Raw genomic sequence first — 18015 nt, 5'->3', positions numbered from 1 at the left:
TGAAAGTGAATCAAGCTGATAAGTGTATATATACTAAATTTGATGACAAAGGTCATGGTGTCATCATTTGTATATATGTTGATGAAATGCTTATCTTTGGTACAAGTCTACAACAAGTAGAATTGACCAAGGAATTCTTATCCTCATCTTTCCAGATGAAGGATTTGGGGGAGGCGGATGTCATTTTGGGCATCAAGATTATAAGGGACAATGTAAGACTTATCCTAAGTCAATCTCATTATATTGAGAGGATGATCAAACGGTTTAATATGTTTGATAAGTGTCCCGTGAACACCCCCATGGAACCTAATGTTAAATTGGTTAAGAATTCGGGGAAAACTGTTTCCCAATTGGAATATTCAATGATAATTGGATCCTTGATGTATGCCATGACTAGTACAAGATCAGATATTGTATTGGTTGTGGGGAAACTAAGTAGATTTACTAGTAACCCGGGTGCGCAGCATTGGTTTGCAGTTTGGAAGGCCTTGAGGTACCTTAAGGGTATATTAGACTATGGTCTAACTTATAGTGGATTTCCTTCTGTTTTAGAACGATTTTCGGATGCTAGTTGGATCACTTACAAAGAGGATGACTCTTCTGTAAGTGGTTGGGTATTCATGTTTGGGGGAGATGTCATTTCATGGTCTTCCAAGAAACAAACTTGCATTGCGGATTCCACTATGGCAGCGGAGTTTATTACTCTTGCTTCAGCTAGTAAAGAGGATGAGTGGTTGAGGAATCTCATGATAGAGTTGCCTTTATTGCCAAAGTCAATGCCACCGGTGGCAATCCATTGTGATTCCAATTCGGCGTTGATAAAGGCTTATAGTCAAGTGTACAATGGTAAGTCTCGGCATATTTCACTTAGGCATAGCCTAGTGAAAGAGTTTATCAATGATGGGGTCATAAGTCTTGACTATGTTCCAACAAAGTTGAATTTGGCATATTGCTTTACAAAGGCTATGCCAAAGCATTCCATCATATTTGCCATGAATGGAATGGGTTTATGTCCAAAAACACGAATTTTTGAAACCCAATCTAACTCTTGAAGAAACATCAAGTCCTAGATTCAATGTGGTTGAATTGCATTTTTGTTGTTTGATAGCAATGTATAATGACCCATATTGCTATGTTACTTGTGATGTGTAAGGTAGCGTCTGTTTAAAGTTCTCAAAGATTTAGAGTTGAGAAGCTCTAAATGAAGGTGTCTTATCACAAGGGCACTATAACGTATATGAGAACCTACCTATATGAGTTCGAAGTTTAGCCGCTTCAAGAAGTCTAGATGCACATATAGACTTTGATGAACTTATGAAAGATACGGACACATGGTTGTATAAAAGTGTCAAGTGATGATAAATTCGATTTGTCTTGTGTGTACTTCACCTTCGAATGGTTGGATATATTCGTGTGATTCAATCCATATGGAAATCATAAGATATGATCATCGTTAAGTGTGTTGTACTAGGTGTCAATTCAATCCGAAAGGACATTGGCATTGATGCATGAGATGTGGTTTAATTGTTAGAAGTGGAGAATGTTTTAAGGAACACTCTAAATGGGAAAGGATTGTTGGATATTTAGAGTGTTGATGGTTGCGCGCTCGCGAATATGAAGGAGCGCCCGCGCAAGTTAGGCGCGGCCGCGCAGAGAGCGCGCCTAAACCGCACACCTCTCTGGAATTTGGCAAATAGGAAGGGTGAGATGGCGCGCCCGCGCGTCCTGGATGGCACGCCCGCGCTGCTGGTCGCGCCTAAACCGCGCCCCTCACTGCCTTCCTGTGGAAATTTTGCAGTTTTATAAGGAGCGCCCGCTCCTCCTTGAGGCGCACCCGCGCCTCTTGGTGGAGCGCCCGCGCCACCCTGTTTTGCGGTTTTTCCTGACGGTTAAGTCTTTTATTAAAACACTGATTTTTCGTGAAGAAAAAGGATATGACATTATTCTTCTTCTCCCAAGCAGTATTCTCCACACTTTTCTCTCAAATTTCTTGCAAACTTTTGTGAGGAAACTCTTTCAATTAATCCAATTTTTGTGAATTTGTCATCTGTATTTCGATTCTAGTACTAAGAACGAAATTGTTGTCAATTGTATCTCAAAGAGGATTTCCGGTTAAACCCAAGTACCGCGCGGGGGAAATAAACCTCTTTAGGAAAGTGTTTACACGCCTTTGACAGTGTATCAAGGTTTGAAACTTACGTGGTCACCGTTATTCTCATGTTCATGGTTGGTTTTGTCGTCTTGGAAGAAAGACAAGTTTGATTCTTCACACTAGTGTAGTCTTTGTATATGTTCAATAAATTCATTGACAATTCAAATACTTGATTGTAATACTTTGTTCAGTATTTGTTATTTACAATTTAGAATTGTAATCATATATTTTAGGGTTTGTTCCCACACATTATTTAAGTGTTTTCTTGATTCAAATCCCTGTAAATCCTAACATGTAGTCACCCACAAGGACAAGGAGAAGATGAGATACATGAGGTAGTTTCAATTTTATTAGTTTTGGCATATTGAGTTACGTGGGATCTAAGGTGGCATTATTAATTTACTATTGCAAATTTGTACTCCTACACATGCGGACTCGAGGGAGCTTGATAATCCAACACCTCATGAATTTCCAGATTTACAGGTGATTTTTTTTAGTTCTAGCGTAGTGAATTTCGTTACATTATCAATTGTGTAGGAAAAGACCCCTTGTGATATGTTTGGTTCTTATAAGTGATCTTCGAAATTGGTGTAGGAAGAGACCCGTTGTGCACTTCTACGCCCGGGGCTATCAAACAGTGGAGCTTTGCATTTGGTTGTGTATGCTAGTGCACAACCGACCTGTGGTACGGTCCATTTGCGACCACTTAGGCCACAACATTACTCGGTCGGGATCAATTATGTGATTGCGAGGTTCGAGGACATCCTAGTACCGGCACCCGTAGATGAGGGTGGCCTTTCTACACTTTGGGAAGCATGAGGTAGCTTTGTGCAATGGCCATGTGCTTGGGTAAGGTTGATCAACGAGGTAAGATTTTGGGTTCACTCTTTACTCTATGCCCGGTTGTCTTCCCAAGAGTTGGATGGATTTCTTTTCTAACCAATTGCGTGATTTGTTTTATCAGATTTCAAATAAAAGCCAAACTTCAAAGAGAAGGAGGGTGGAGCAGCCTAAAAGCATTGATCAACCTATAAAGAAGATGAGTGAACAACGGTCGGAGAGTGAAAAAGTGTCGAAGAAGAACTCTTCAAGAGGTTCAGCCATGCAAGCTACTCCACTTGTTGGAGACACGGTCCTTCAATCGCTCTCTAAGGATTTAACTTTTCTACACAATGTTGTTAGTATATATGTTGCCTAGTGACACTCCCATTGAAGTTGCACTACCTAAGGCATTGTTCCACTATGATGAGGATGCAATTGCATGGATTACTAAAGAAGATGTGAAGGAATTTCTAAGTGGTTCAATGCTTAACATTTCCTTCATTCAAACATTCATGAGGTAATTCAATGCCGCTTAAATTATGTTATCCAGATTAGTGGTGATTGTCGTTTATTTTTCCATTAATATTCTATTATCATGCATGTAGAGCACTACAGGAGCACTTAAGTGACATTGATTCTCCTTGTCAAGTTGGGTGGTTATGCCCCGAGCAGACCTCCACTACTAGAATCTTAGGTAACCACCCTGACGTGTTGTATTATGTTGAAAGGAGTATCAAGGAATCAGTGCATGCGGGAGACAAGTTCATATTCGCCCCATGTTATGAGGAGTATGTCTAACCATGTCAAATTTAATTGTTTCCCCTGATTATATGTTGACTCCTAATTATTTATTTGTTTGTCTATTGTGAATTTATGTAGTTTACATTGGACCCTGCTGGTGATTTGTGTTTCCAATAACACAATCTTCTTATTTGATTCAGCTCGATTGCCTCATCCAAAAAAGCTCCCGTGAAATCCATATTGCAAAAGTACATATAGCTACCTAGTGTTGATTATAATTCCTAACTCATTTATTAGTCATAGTAACCAAATTTGAACTTACTTTTCTACAGTGTTATGAAGAAGATAAATTGTCGAGCTCGTGACAGTCCTACATGGAAATCACCAATGGTAATGCCACATGCTATTGTGATTTTTGTAATAAACAATGCGTACGATGTTACTAATTTGCTATTAATGTTTGATTCATGTACTTTGTTCCTATGCTAGTGCGCACAACAAGATAACGGAGTTGATTATGGCCTATACGTGATGAGATTCATGATTGACATAGTGAGTCGTTGTACGGACACACTACAGCTTGATGAGGTATGCCATTGACTTAGTTAATTTTCTCTTTTTATGTGATTTGATAAGAAATGTAGGAAATAGGCATCCTAGTAGTCATATAGGCCTTATTTGGGCCATTTATCCTAAAACCGTTTAAATGCTTATTTCATGTGATTTCAAGCCTTAACCACCTATAACTAAGTAATATTGACATGTAATGAGAAAGAATGAGTAGATTTGATAAGAAATGTAGAAAATAGGCGAAGTAGTAGTCATATATGCCTAAGTTATAAAATTTTTGCCTAAGTGAACTTGTAAATGTATTTTTACATGCATAACCTAAGTAATTAATTCTAACATATTTTTTATTTTTTCCAAGTTTTGCAAGGTACAAAAGGGAGGTCCGTTGACAAGCAAGGAACTTAATGAAGTTCGAGACATGTTGGCATCTTTCATCACCTTTAATTTGTAAATGTCATTTTTATTGGAATTTGTATTTTGTTAACTTTTTAACTACATTATTAATTAGTATTGTTTGTAAATATGACACTTTTTTTTTTGAGGAATTGTAAATATGACCCTTCATTGTATTGCATTCGGGATTATTAATTAATATCTATGTATTGTTGTTATTATTTCAATTTAGAAATTATTATTATTATTATTATTATTATTATTATCATTATTAATTATAATTATAATTATTATTGTTATTATAATATATTATAATAAGGAAAAATCATGGGAATAAGCCCACCTTTGGCCGTTCGTTTTTCATAATCCCACCTTTGGATTATTTTTTAATAATCCCACCTTTACCCCCCGATCTTTTTTAACGGTCCCATTTTACCAGAAATCGTTGTAGATAATTTTTTTAAAAAAGATTAATTTACACGTGTCACAATTTGATTTGTCCAAAATTAAAAAAAAAGAAATTTAAAAAAAAATAAACCCCCCACCCTGAACCCACCCACCGGATCTTCCCCTACCACCCTTGCAGCTCCTCCTCCTCCCATCACCCCACCCCTGTCAATCCTCCCCTCCCCTCTCCCTTGTCACCGCCGCTCCTCCTCCCCTGCCTCACCCTTGTCGCCGCCACTTCTCCTCCCCTCACCCCTCACCTTAGCGGCCTATACCCTTGCAACAACCACCCCCAAACTTGCCTCGAGTTCCCTGAAACCCATTTCAATTCCTAAACATCCGCATAACAATAACAATGTGGTGGGTGTTGGGTTTTGAGATGGGTATTGTTGGGTTTCGAGGTGGGTATTTGGTAGTTTGGGTGGGGATTCAAGGTGTGTGGTGGTTTTCGGGAGGGAATCTGTAGATTAGAGTTTCAAGGTGAGATGGTTCAGGTGGGTTTTAAGACTTTTGCGCGGATTAGGGTTGGTCGTGGTCGGTGTTTAGGGAGGGGAAGAGAGTTCAGTCTCTGGCGCTCAGGGAGGGGAATAAAGGGGTCAATGACGAAGGGAGAGGAAGGTGTTTTGTGCGGTGGCTGTCAGGGGATGGGGTGGTTTTCGGGAGTGAATCTTCCCCTTTTTTTGTTATTTTTTATTTTTTATTTTTCTGGACCAATCACAGGCCGCCACGCGTCATAACAGGTTACATGACCGGTTGGGACCATTAAAAAAGATCGGGGGGTAAAGGTGGGATTATTAAAAAATAATCCAAAGGTGGGATTATTAAAAACGAACGGCCCACAGGTGGGATTATTCCCATGAATTTTCCTTATAATAATGGTAGAATTAATGCAGGATGTACAAGTTTTTTTTTTATTATTATTAGTATTTGATTAGGGGATTTTTCTCCTACCAATCGGAATGCGCCACGTGGGCCAATCAGGTCCTGCCAAGTGTCCCCCAGATGGAACTGTCAGGGCATGCCACGTGGCACACGCTTATTCGTCCACCTTGGACCTGTTATGTCATGACACGTGGCATACTCCATGCCTAATGGAGAAACCGGCCACCCAGGCCCAACTTCCGAGGGAAGCCCAATCAGCCCTAGGTTAACCTAAACCTAGGATGGGCACGTTTCCCAAGGTTATAAATACCTCCCTTAATCCTCATTAAGGGGGATTACAGAAAAAACACATTGATTACACACAGAGATAATAGGCTGATCACGCTAACGAAGCAGATTACGCTAAAAACTCACATTAAACACTCTCACCTAGAGAGACTCAATCACTTTAATTTCCGCATTAATTACTCCTTAATCAAGTACTAACTTGACCGTTGGAGGCGGAGCTCCCACCACCAGGAGTCTCCGTTGTTTTGCAGGTACATGCGCCCGGTTCCAGTCTCGGAATTGTAACTCTCCCGCAGGACATCAGAAAACCCCGAAACATTTGGCGCCGTCTGTGGGGAGAGTACTTCTGAGATGGCATCCACAAAGAAAAAAGAATTCAAACCATACTCCCCAAAGTATGTGTTTAACAAGGATAACCAGTTTATCCTAAAAGAAATCAAGGGACGGATCTCAATTGAGAAGCCGGTCCCCATGAAGGGTTCTGCAAACAACCGGAACCAAGATAAATTCTGTGCTTATCATGAAGATGTTGGTCATCACACCAATGACTGCTTCAGTCTCATGCGGTATCTGGACCGCCTAGCTGAGCAAGGTGATCTTGACACTTATATCAAGAAATCTACGGGGAACACTTCCTCAAAAAAGCACTCGGCAAAAAAGAAACAACAGGCCGACAGCTCCGATACAGATGATGCAGTCGTCTACACCATTGCAGGCGGCTTCTCAGGAGGCGGCCCCACTATTCGGGGCAACAAAGACAGCATCAGACGGTTAGATGTAAATTCCGTTCACCAAGAACGGCCCTCCAAATATTCATTTCCTGAGATTGTCATCACTGAAGAAGATTTAGGAGGGGTAAGAGGGCCGCATGACGACCCTATCGTCATTGAATGTAAAGTGGCCAACCAGAGAGTTGGCCGAATCCTCATAGATACCGGAAGCTCCTCAGATCTCATCAGTAGCAAATGTCTGTCGAAACTAAAATATCAGACTGATTGCATACATCCGGCCTCCCACCCTTTAGTAGGGTTTGGAGGAGGAGTCGTCCACCCACTGGGACGAGTGGATTTACCCATCCGCCTGGGCGAAAAAGGGGAAGGACGACACATGGTAGTCCGGTTCCTGGTAGTAGAAGAACTCTCGGCCTACAACATGATTCTAGGACGACCAACCCTGAATAATTCCAAGGCTGTTATAATCCCATCTCTTATGTTGCTCAAGTTTGAGAGGGATAATGGAACAGTCGGCTCCCTAAGGGGAGATTAGAGGATGGCCCGAGAGTGCTATCTCTCAGATGTCAAGCCCACTGTTATGGCCACTGGGTCAAGTGGTGAAAAAACAGACCTTGACAATGTCAAGAAGAGTGCGCATGTTCAAGAAGCAGGCGTCAAGAAGAGAAAGGCATCCCAGACAGGGGCCGCAAGAAAAGAAAGAAAATAGCAATCATTGGCAGAGGAGCGGTCGGATGAGTTCCGCCCTCAGCCGGCTGGTGAGCATACGGACCTGATCTTAGACGACTCACGTCCTGATCGAACAGTCAAAGTTGGGACGACTGCTCTGAGAGACCTTGGTGACGACTTTCACAAACTATTGAAAGAATACAAGGACATCTTTGCATTCGAAGTCCATGAAATGCCAGGCATTAGTCCTGATCTGGCGGTACATAAACTGGCCGTGGATCCAAAAAAGAAGTCGGTACGGCAGAAGAAACGGAACCATGGCGAAGAAAGAAGTCAGGCGGCAGCCGCCGAAGTGAGAAAATTACTTGATGCAGGGTTCATTCGGCAATGTTACTTCCCAGACTGGGTTGCAAATGTGGTGCTTGTTAAAAAGCCGAATGGCACCTGGCGAATGTGTGTAGACTACACAGACTTAAACAAGGCGTGCCCCAAAGACAGTTACCCTCTGCCTAAAATTGATAATCTGGTCGACTCAACAGCCGGCCATGCTTTGATGAGCTTTATGGACGCCTACTCTGGTTTCCATCAAATTCCTTTATGGAAGAAAGATCAGGAGAAGACGGCCTTCGTCACTGATCAGGGGTTATACTGTTACACGGTCATGCCGTTTGGTCTTAAGAATGCTCCGGCTACCTTCCAGCGAATGATAAACACTGTGTTCTTTGATCAGATTGGGAGAAATGTCGAGGCATACATTGATGATATGATTGTCAAGACTAAACTTCAGAAAGATCATCTGTCGGACCTCCGAGAAACTTTCGCCACACTCAGGCGGCACCATGTCATGCTCAATCCCAAGAAATGTGTATTTGGGGTTGAGTCTGGGAAATTTCTCGGATTCCTTATCAATCAGAGAGGAATAGAGGCGAACCCTGAGAAGGTGCAGGCGGTCATTGACATTCAGTTGCCTCGTACCATCCGAGAGGTTCAGAAGTTAACAGGTTGTCTGGCGGCCTTGGGAAGATTTCTAAGCCGATCAGGCGACAAATGCCTATACTTTTTCCAGGCAATTAAGAAGAAGGCAAGGTTTGAATGGGGGCTGGATGCTGAGGCCGCCTTCCAGAAATTGAAAGTTCACTTGCATTCCTTGCCGAGGCTGGTCAGCCCTTTGCCCAAAGAAGTACTCTACATGTACCTGGTCGTCTCTGATCATGCGTTAAGCGCTGTTCTCCTTGCTGAAAGAGACGGCTGTCAGCTCCCGGTCTACTTTGTCAGTCATGTACTGAAAAATGCCGAGTTGAGGTATCCCCTAGTGGAGAAATTTGGTCTTGCACTCTTCATGGCTGTTAAAAAATTGAAGCCCTACTTTTTGGCACATGCAGTCGTCGTGTATACAGACCAACCTATCAAGCGGCCACTGACCATCATGGAGTCGTCAGGCCGAATGATCAAATGGGCCATAGAAATACAGAGCCTCGAAGTTACTTTCGAGCCTAGAAAAGCAGTGAAGGGGCAAGCCTTTGCTGACTTTATTGTTGAGATGACTCGTCCTCCTGACTCTCAAGTTCCAGACCAGGTCTGGAAGGTTTATGTGGACGGAAGCTCTACTTCAAATGGTTGTGGAGCAGGCGTCATATGTCAGTCTCCAGAGGGCGACAGGTACGAGTATGCTCTACGCTTCAGTTTTCAGGCCTCAAACAATGAGGCAGAGTATGAAGCTTTACTAGCCGGAATCCGCATGTGCAAGGCGGCAGGGGCAAGAAAAATAGACGCCTGTTCTGATTCACAATTGATAGTGAGTCAGTACAATGGCGAATACGAAGCAACCCATCTGGCCATGATCAAGTATTTACAGGCGGTCCGACAAGCAGTCGGCTCCCTTGAGGATTTCCATCTGATCCAAGTGCCGAGAACAGAAAACAGCCAGGCGGATGCACTGTCAAAATTAGCATCATCCGCCTCCTCTGATACTTCTCGGACTGTTTTTTGGGAAGTAATGGAGAAGAGAAGCATCGAGGAAGAACCTATTGCAATCCTAGACAGAAGCTCAACCTGGATGGATCCAATCAGGGCATATCTGACAAACGGTACCCTGTCGGATGATCATCAACAGGCGGCAGCACTGAAAAAACGAGCTACCAGTTTTGAAATAATAAAGGGAGAACTTCACAAAAAGGGGTACCTTCAACCCTTCTTAAAGTGTGTTACTCCAGAAAAGGGACGAGAGATACTAGACGATCTTCACTCTGGTTACTGTGCTTCTCATATAGGCGGTAGGACGCTTGCTCAACGGGCAAGGCGGCAGGGCTACTTTTGGCCTACTTTAGAAGCAGATGCAATGGAGATGGTGAAAAAATGTGACAAGTGCCAAAGGTTTGGCAAGCTAATTCACCGTCCGGCTACTGACCTCACTACCATTCATAGCCCACTACCGTTTGCTAAGTGGGGCATGGACATTCTGGGTCCATATACGCCTGCTACAGGCGGAAGGAGGTACATACTTGTTGCCGTCGACTACTTCACTAAATGGGTAGAGGCGGAGGCTGTAAAGGGAATCAAGACGAAGGATGTAATTTCATTCATTTGGAAAAATGTCATCACTTGGTTCGGGGTTCCCATGTCAATGATTTTTGATAATGGTCCCCAATTTGAGACGCTTGTTCTCAAAAGCTGGTTGGGTGACCAAGGAATTGCACACTACTTTGCATCTGTCGGCCGACCACAAGCAAACGGCCAGGTAGAAGCCTTTAATAAAATCATCTCAGACGACCTCAAGAAAAAGATTGAACGAGCAGGTGGCCTATGGGCGGATGAATTACCACATGTTCTCTGGGCCATTAGGACGACTAAAAAAGGGGCGACTGGAGAAACTCCATTCCTCCTAACTTATGGTGCGGAAGCTGTTCTTCCAATAGCACACTACGAGTCGACTCTTCGAGTAATGCTATATGACGAAGAGGCAAACTGGGAAGCCATGCGCCTGGCATTAGACTCACTTCCTGAAAGGAGGGGCAATGCTGCCTTGCGCCATGAAATCTACCGCCTGAGAATGACTAGATCATACAACAAAAAAGTACACAGGCGTCCACTCAAAGTGGGGGACTTTGTACTTAGAAAAATGGAAGCAGTTGGTAGGGCTAATGAGTCTGGAAAACTAACTCCCAACTGGGAAGGACCCTACCAAATCTGTGAAGAGGTCAGGGACGGTACCTACCGTCTGGAAACACCAGACGGTCGACCGTTGCCTTGAACTTGGAATGTAGACAATCTTAAGAAATATTTCTTTTGAATGATGTAAATAGTCAAGAGCTACTTAATAAAAGTTTGCATACTTACTATTCAATTTTGTACTAAGAGGGGCACGCCTACTAACAAATATTCGGCTACTCTCCATTTTTAATTTTTATTCTTACTTAAGAGGGGCATGCCGTCTGTACCTTTACAGTCGGCTACTCTCCATTGAGTATTTTACTCTATCTTCAGAGGGGCATGTCGTCTGTACCTTTACAGTCGGCTACTCTCCATTGAGTATTTTACTCTATCTTCAGAGGGGCATGTCGTCTGTACCTTTACAGTCGGCTACTCTCCATTGAGTATTTTTACTCTCTTCAGAGGGGCATGCCGTCTGTACCTTTACAGTCGGCTACTCTCCATTGAGTTTTTCACTCTATCTTCAGAGGGGCATGCCGTCTGTACCTTTACAGACGGCTACTCTCCATTTTCTCACCATATGGGCATGCCGTCTGGACATATAGTCGGCTACTCTCCATAGAAGAGGGCCAACTGGTTCCAAACACACAGCCACCCCCCTTATACTTAGCTAAAAAGATTAGGGCCTGGCCGACCCTGTGCCTAACAGGCGGCTACCCTCCTTTTACTTAGCACCTACGTTCACCAAGAACTTACCAAGGCCACAGGCCGAATGATCAGACCAGGCGCCAAGCCAACTGATCCAATCTTCAAAACTAATACGACCTGTCCCAACATCATAGCAGGCGTCCGACGGCATCCCTCCGGATGAAATTCGTCGCAGAGAGCAGCTCCCTTTTGGGTGGAACATTGCTCTATAAACTAATTACACGGAACCTATACGACTGTCCCCAAGGGCAACCACGTAGCCGTTTTTGAGACAAGGATAACTCTATCACTAACCAAACCAGTGGTAGCAGTTGACATCTGAGTCAGATGACCGCCTGTATTACTTGGGATAAATGCAGGGGGTACCTCTTGAGTTAATAGCCAACAAACATTGGCGAATCAAGGGGTCTAGCCGGCCTCCGCCGCCTGGTACCTCTACTACTCAAGCAAGAGTGACGGCGACTGAGTAACACCAACGTTAACTCATAGTCACTCCCTCAAACTTGGTATGGAACTTAAAAGGTTTGAGTAGACTGCCTGTTTTTTGGCAGACAGTGGCACTCAAACCCCTATCCCTACTAGGTAACCTCATAGCCAACAAACATTAGCGAATCAAAAGGTTTGAGTAGACCGCCTGGTACCTTTACTACTCAAGCAGGAGTGACGGCGATTGAGTAACTCCAAAGTTAACTCATAGTCACTCCCTCAAACTTAGTATGGAGCCTAAAAGGTATGAGTCGTCCGCCTGTTTTTTTTTTCAAACAGGGGCTCTCAACCACTACTCCTGCTAGGTTAACAACTTATGAGTTAAAAGCCAACAAACATTGGCGAATAAAGGGGAACAACCGGTACCTACCGCTTGATACCTCTACTAAGTTCCTTGGCAACTAACAATCATGTTCACTTGGTCAGACCACTTTCCTACTTGGTTAAATTTACAAATGACAGGACCGCCTGCCTAAAAAGGATCGTCTTTAAAATAGTTCGAATACCGATTGGATAAATGGCCGACTGATCGTCTATCCTGGAAACAGACAACCAGTCGTCCAGGGGCATAGGCGGTGTGACTAACTATCCGTACCTGTCTGCAACTATCGGCCATGTAAAACAGTCGGTCTAGTGAACAATTGGATATTAGAATATTCAATACTTAGAAAAATTTGAAGCAAAACAAAAATTCATTAAAAAGAAGCCGGTCATTAAAGACCGGCAAAATATTCAAAGCCCCGGCCCCCTGGCCGGGTAAATACAAAACAAACGGCACGTAGGCCGTGGAAATAATACATAAAGCTTAAGAAGGGGGCAAATCTTCAATATTAGCAGCTGCCGCCTGGTCAGCACTCTTCTTGCTGGACTCGGCTTCAGCTGCATCCTTTTTTGATGCATTACCCCCAAGCGGCACAAGCGCCACTACCGGCTCCTCCTCCTCCAACGCTTCCTCCAACGCCTCTTCCTCAGCAGCCGCCAAGATCTCTTGATTATATGTATCAGAACACTGGCGGTACGTTTTTTCCCATGAGGCAAAGTCGGCATTGGGGAAGAGGCGACCCCAAGTCATGCGCTGGATTTGAGCGGAGTCTTCCATCATCTCCCGGACCAGCTCTTTCTTCTCTTGCTCGGCCTTTTTCGAGAGCTCCTGAGTAAGACTCTTCTCCTGGGTCACCAGGCGTTCCTTTACGTTGGCCAAGGATTTCTCCAAGGCTTCGTATGAGTACATCTTTAGGCGAAGAGGTTTCAGCTCGGCCTTGAGATTGGTGATGGTCGCCTCCAGCTCGCCATTCCTCTTCTGGGCCGCCTCTAACTGAGCCCGAACAGCGGCGGTAGCCTGCGCCTGATAATAAAGAATATCAATGGTCAAAACTTCATTTTGGGCAATTTGAAACATTGTCTTATCACAGTCAGAGGCGACCATAGCTTTTGCAGCCTTTACCTCTTTGTTCCTCCGGTCAAGCGGCTTGCGAAGGCCGTTCACTCGGAGCAGGGCCTAAGTACAAAGGAACAGGCGTCAGTTTCCAAACAAAAAGAAAACAGGCGTCCTGGAATTCAAATACTCAAAAATATGCTAAGTATACCTCAGCAAGGACCCCTGCAATCCCGTCTAGGTCAAGGGTGCCGACACCCCTGACCGCCTCCCTTTCAGCTGGAGGAACTGCCCTGATCATAGACTTGGCCACCTCTACCAAGTCAGGCTCCTGAGGGCCGGCTGCATCAAGCATAAACAAACGGATTAGACCTAGTAAAAAGGGAGCAAGTCTAAAATTTACAAGGACAACTTCATACTTCTAGGCGGCCTTGTTGGAGTTTTAGAAGAAGTGGTCGGCTGTTTCTCAGCCGCCACATGTTTCCTGGCAGAACCAGGAGAGCTCGCAACAGTCGTCCTCCGGGCCTTGGGGTCCGGCTGTTGGGAAGATGAAGCTCTTGGAGCACCCGTCTAAAAAAGAAGAAAAAAGTCAGTATATGCATAAACACAACTCCAAAAAGAGGGTGAAAGGTTCGGAGCTCACCAAGGGTGCCCCCTTCTTGGGGGAGTCGGTTGAAGCTTGTTGCATGATGGAGGCCCGCAACATGGCCGCCGCAGTCTTGGAGGCGGTGATTTTGCTCATGGCGTCAGCTGCAAAAACAAACAGCAAAGTTAATAAAAGTCATAAAAAGAAATGTATGGAACAACAGAGTATTCGACAGGCCGACTACCTCTTGAGCACCGACTGCTTTGGCCACAGGCGGCCAAAAAGTACTCGTCGTAGAGCCATTTGAAGCTCGGGACGCAGTGCAGGGGTACTTGCTCTCGTACCCCTGAAGTAGAGTCGACCCTCGACTCTACTTTAAAGAGTCCTTTATCAAGGATCTCTTTCTTAGCCTTGGGGGGAACAGGCGGCATGCTACGGCCGCCTGCAAGAAAGGGCGGATTCCTGTTCCACCTATTGAAGCGCTTGTTCAGCTCAGTGTCTGAACTCTCAATGATGAGGAAGGTGCTCCGCCAGTCCTTCCACTTGTTTGCTTTACCTCTCGTCATGAGGTAGCCCCTGTGGCTTGTCAATTGATACCAGCCGGTACCGCCTGCCTTAGGGGTCCGGCTGAGATAGTTCATATGGGCGAAAGCCTCGAAGCTCGGCTCCACCCCGTGCAGTTCGCACCCGGCCACATAGCCGAGTACGTTGACCCAGGAGTTTGGGGCTAACTGCCATAACCCCAACTCATACCCATCCAAGATCCGCTGAACAGCCGGATTTAATGGGAAGCGCAGCCCAACCTTGATGGCCGCCTCGTAGCAGCCAAAGCAGGCGCTATCATAACTGGTACCAGCCGGCCAGACGACTGTGTCTTCTGGATCCGGCACAAACACTAAAAAGTCGGGGTCCATTGTGTGGTTTGCGATAAAGCTCTCCACTTTCTCTTGCATGACTGTGATCCGGCCCCAAGGTACCGTGCAGTAGTAGGGGGTATTTTGCTCTCGGTAAGAGGCGGATGGCTCCGCCCAATTGTCCCCCTTCTCAACTGCGTGAGAAAGCCTCGCCTCTTGCAGGCAGCTGTTTTTCTCTTCTGTGTCCAGAGAAGCATGGCCAGAAGAGCTAGACTCGGAATCGCCCTCTGACGAGTCCGAAGAGGACGACTCCTCCCCTCTCCCGGAGGGGCCCGCCTCCTCTCTTTGAAAAGGAGCAGAATTGTTAACTGTTAAATGGGAAGGGGTCACTATGACTCCTCCCTCAGAATTGCCGGTTTTCAGGCCGCCTTGTTTCACTTCCACATATGGCGCCTGGTCAGATGTTTCACTAATCGGCACCCTGTGGGAGGAGCCGTTTGAATTTGAGATCCTAGCAGTCTTTTTTGTTCTGGCCATCCTGCTCTGCATAGACACAGATACAGTCGGACTTTGTATAAAGGGCAAAGATGGGTCCGGAAAAGGGCAGGCGGCACTCCTAGTCCTAGATTTAGCCGTCCCCGGTGACCGGCTGATCACTAACCTAGGTCGTGTCGTGTGCTTCCGTGGTGCCATTTCAAAAAATAAAAAGAAAATTAAGAGTAAGAGAACCGACAGTTACCTGAACGAGTGACGATTGATGAAGTGCTGAAAATCCTGTGCAGTCGGCTTGTCAGAACAGGCGGTAGGCAGAAAAGGTCCAAAATGTCAGAGCAAGTTCAGGGGTCCGAATGTTCTCTCACAAAGTTCTCAAGTGAAAATGACTCAAGACAACTCTCCCTTATATAGGCGAAGTGAGAAGGCGAAGGGTCACTTTCAGAATTCAAAATTTGGGCGGGAAAATCTCTCGGCCTTTCGCCGACTGACACCTGTAGCAGGCCGTCGCCTGTTACAGTGCGGCACCTGTCACAGGTAACACGTGACCAGTCACGTGCCACCTGTGAGGGGCAAATGATTAGGGGATTTTTCTCCTACCAATCGGAATGCGCCACGTGGGCCAATCAGGTCCTGCCAAGTGTCCCCCAGATGGAACTGTCAGGGCATGCCACGTGGCACACGCTTATTCGTCCACCTTGGACCTGTTATGTCATGACACGTGGCATACTCCATGCCTAATGGAGAAACCGGCCACCCAGGCCCAACTTCCGAGGGAAGCCCAATCAGCCCTAGGTTAACCTAAACCTAGGATGGGCACGTTTCCCAAGGTTATAAATACCTCCCTTAATCCTCATTAAGGGGGATTACAGAAAAAACACATTGATTACACACAGAGATAATAGGCTGATCACGCTAACGAAGCAGATTACGCTAAAAACTCACATTAAACACTCTCACCTAGAGAGACTCAATCACTTTAATTTCCGCATTAATTACTCCTTAATCAAGTACTAACTTGACCGTTGGAGGCGGAGCTCCCACCACCAGGAGTCTCCGTTGTTTTGCAGGTACAGGCGCCTGGTTCCAGTCTCGGAATTGTAACTCTCCCGCAGGACATCAGAAAACCCCGAAACAGTATTAATATTATTATTTATTGCCGAAAAAAAAACAGTTAAAGGCACCGGTTAAGGCTTGAAACCGGTGCCAATTATATGTAAAAAAAAAAGGCGCGCCAAGTACTTTTAGCACCGGTTAACCGATGCCAAAGAGTGTAACTCGCACCGGTTAACTGGTGCTAAATCTTAGAATTGGCACCGGTTTTGAACCGGTGCGAAATCTTCAGGTTTTTGATCTGGACCGGTTCAAAACCGGTGCTAAATGGGGGGTTTGAACCAGTGCTCATTACCATTTTTCACCTAGTGCAATAATTGACAATATATATATTTATAAATAGCTATATAAGCATGTTTTAAACTTGTAAGGATTTCGCTAGTAAAGAGAAATATGTAAAATCAAATAGAATCGTAAATCGAATCGTGTGAGATGCATAAATCGTAAAATCGTAAGATTTTAAGATTTAAATCGGGATTTTAATAACAATGTATAGGATTCAAGCTTTTAGAGACCAAAATAATCTCGTTTTAAATGATCAAGGTGATTTTTAGAGATTCGTGGGGACTCATGAGTGACTCAATTGACATAACACACAAAACAACATGATAATTAACTCTCATTTGTCTTACTCGGAGGCGGATACAGCATACACCAAGGATATGCACTTGCATACCCTGAGTGTTTGCTTAAAAATTTCTACAGCCATTAAAATTCGTGTAAATTTTTGTAGTGTGTTGGTTATTGTTTCTCATTTGAGTGCTGTAGTCTAGTGTTTAAATCCTCATAGCTTGATTTCTCCTAGTTTTCCTTTTTAAAATTTCATCATTTATTTATTTTTATACTAATCAATCACATTTTGTCACTTACTATATTATAAGTCAATTAATTATTTTGTCTGATACAATTGCTTTAAAAAAACTGATACAATTGCAAAAGTTTTCTTACAATGATTTATCGTTAGTTTTCCTATAAATTTGAATAACATAATAACACCTTAAAACGATGATAGATGAGATATATAGTAAACTATAGTCAAGACAATATTTTAATTTTAATGCAAATTATTGTCTACATGAGTGTGTATACCCCATATGCAAATCCTGGATACGCCATTGGTCTTACTTTCATCCATTCTATAAAAGTAAAGACATTTGTTAGTAAAATTTGCCGGACATAGAAGTTTTAGTGATTTTTTTTTAAAAAAATATTCTTTTTTAATCAAGCCTTATAATTTTGAAGAAATGGAGGAAGTATGTAGCTATAATAAAACTGGCACTTTTCACATTCGATGAGGAAAAAAAACTAAAGCTGTCAGTTTCAGACCTGAACCGTTAATTCCGACTGTTTCGAACTGATCCGTAAAGGAACTGAACTGTTAAAAACCCGTTTTTTGGAAACCGAAAACCGACCCGACCCAATTTTTTCCAACCCGAAACTGAACTGAACCGAATTTGTGCGAACCATTACTAACCCGACCTGTTATCAAGCCAAACCGTTACAACCCGAAACTGAAAACAACCCAAACCGATTACGTCTGAACCCGATAGTAACCC

Source organism: Chenopodium quinoa, unplaced genomic scaffold, assembly GCF_001683475.1.
Source record: "Chenopodium quinoa cultivar QQ74 unplaced genomic scaffold, ASM168347v1, whole genome shotgun sequence".
Taxonomy (NCBI): domain Eukaryota; kingdom Viridiplantae; phylum Streptophyta; class Magnoliopsida; order Caryophyllales; family Amaranthaceae; genus Chenopodium; species Chenopodium quinoa.
This window is presented reverse-complemented; position numbering follows the sequence as displayed.